This window comes from Pteropus vampyrus, unplaced genomic scaffold (genome assembly GCF_000151845.1).
Source record: "Pteropus vampyrus isolate Shadow unplaced genomic scaffold, Pvam_2.0 Scaffold144, whole genome shotgun sequence".
NCBI lineage: Eukaryota > Metazoa > Chordata > Mammalia > Chiroptera > Pteropodidae > Pteropus > Pteropus vampyrus.
The window spans coordinates 1,707,740-1,710,263 of record NW_011888925.1 but is presented as its reverse complement, the minus strand read 5'-3'; positions in this window follow the sequence as shown (position 1 = coordinate 1,710,263).

Genomic DNA, 2,524 nt, shown 5'->3' with positions numbered 1-2,524 from the left:
GTGGAAAGGTCCAGGCAGGAGGTACAAATTTCAGCACAGTCAGTGTATGTAAAGCTGAGGATGGATGAGACCATGGAGGGGATGCAGGTTGGTTAGAATGACCCTTCAGCCTGCATCCTATTCCTTGTGATTCTGAAAATCTGGTTGCTAAGCACTCTGGGGACCCAAAGAGGGAGCCTAAGGGCTGGAGGCGGGTGGCCCAGGTGGGAAGAGGGACATCTGAACTTGCTCTTGAAGGAGAAGGAGGCAAGGAGATTCCAGGGGAAGGAACAGTATCTGCAGAGCCAAGGAAACAGGAAGCAGTAGGAAAAGGTGGGAATGAGGCTCAGCCCTGAAGCCAGCGCAGCCCTCTGCTGGCTTCTCTTCTCTCTTTACTCACATTGAACTTCATGGTCAACTGTTTCAGGGATCGGGTGACTGTCACCTTGACTGCTTTGTGCTCTGTCTCTTCTTCCACTCCCCACTCTTAGGTCCACCCATCCACCCCCAGGCTGCTGGAATTTGCTGGATACCAGACAAGGCCTGGGAGGTGGCCCAGTGGTCTCTCGGGGAGGTGACATCATCTAGGCCCTCTGGAGGCCTAAGAAGGCCCAAGGCCCTGTTCCTGCCCCACAGCAGTGTCCTTGGGGGCTGCTCCCAATTATGGCCTGTCCCCTGCCCAGATCTACTGAGGTAATGGACAGAGCCTGCTTTGGAATCAGACCAGCCTGGGTTTAAACTCCCTCTCTGCTACTTAGGGGGTTTGTGACTTTAGGCAAGGTGCCTAAAGTTTTCGAGACTCAGTTTCCTTATTTCCAGAGTGAGACTACCCACAGCCATCATCTTCATCATCATCTTCCATGGGAATTGTGAGAATTAAATGAGATTAAATGAGATGGGATGGTGGACAGCACCTGGCATGGCCTGGCATAGGGCAGGAAAGGAAAGTACATCTCCCCACCCTCTCTGCCCCTTCCCCACCCCTCCCAGCATCCCTTCCCTGCCAGATATCTGCCAGATATTAGCCACTCTCTCCAGCTCCCGGGCAGCTGGCCCGGGGGGCTTCTCCATTCTTCCTCTTTATGAACCCCTCTCTCCCAGGCCCTGTACCCCTCCTACCTCCTTCCTGGTCTCTCCTCCTTCCCAAGGCAGGAGCTCTGTATTTTGTCCTCTTCTGACTCTAGAGCTCTCAATTGCTCCCAACAGTCCATTTGGTCATTTGCTCCGTGGAGGCATGGGGCCATCTTGTGCTCCATGCTGTCTTGTGAGCTGGACAACAGGTTTGGGGGACAATCCTTACCCCTGGGAGGATGTGTCACAGCACGACCAGGGAAAAGCGGACTTTGCACTGTGTGATCAGTGAGCCCTGAGAGTCCCCTGATTTCCCCAAAAGAATCTGAACGCGCCCACCCTCCTATTCCCACCAACCGGGGAGCCGAGCCTCCTCCAAGGCCAGATCTCTGGCCCTGGGCCTCGTCCCCTCAAGTCCTCTTTCCATCCCCCCAGCCTTTCTCAACCCTGCAGTCCTCTTTCCATCCCCCCAGCCTTTCTCAACCCTGCTCCTCTCCAGCTCCAGCCTGCACTGGGCCTCCCTCCTACTCAAAAACTTTTGGAGAAAGTGGCCTACCATCTCTATCTCCTTGTTTCTCAGGCCAACAAATCCTCAACCCGCTGTTTGTTTGTTTGTTTGTTGGTTGGTTTGTTGGCATTCGTGACACATCCCCCTCTTTCTAAAATGCATATCTGGTATCTGGTCAGGCCAGTTAAAGCCCTCTGAGGTTCTGGGCTCCGTGAGGGGTTAGGGGTTATGCGTTTGGGTTCTGCCCGCCTGGCCTGGGGGCCGCTCTCCACACCCACCTTTGGCCCTTCACCCGAAACCCTCTTTCTTCACTGGGGTCCCCAGCTTAAACATTGGAAGCCTTTTCTCACTCACATAGCTGGCCTGGGCACACTTCCTGCCAATACCTTGTTCAGCTCTATCACATAGCATCAAGGTCACTCAGTCCCGCCATCTCCCCTATAAGACTGCAGGCTCCATGGCAGCCGGGGGCCGCGCATGTCTCCTCCGCTGCCGTTAAGGCTGCCAGATACAATGCACAGGACAAGCTTAAACTCACTCTTTATCTGAAATTCAGATTTCACTGAATGTCCCGTATTTTTGTATGCTAAATTTGACAGCCTTAACTGCTGTACCCCTGGGACCCAGCTCAGTGCTTGACATAGAGCAGTTGCCCTGTAAACGTTAGTTGAAGGAATAATGGTGGCAGTGATGGTGGCAGGCACAGGTGCTGCGGGGCACAAAGCAGAGGTAGCAGGCTCCCTGGAGGAGATGACACCTGAGCCGAAGCAGATGGAGATATTAGGTCATGGCCTCAACCAGCCCCTCCATGGGGATATCTCCTGTGGTGGGTTGAATGGTGTTCCCAACAAGACATGCTGAAGTCCTAACCCCTGATGCCCATGAACGTGACCTCATTTGTAAACAGGGTTTTTGTAAATGTGATTAAATTAAGGATCTCAGGAGGAGATCATCCTGTATTGAGGA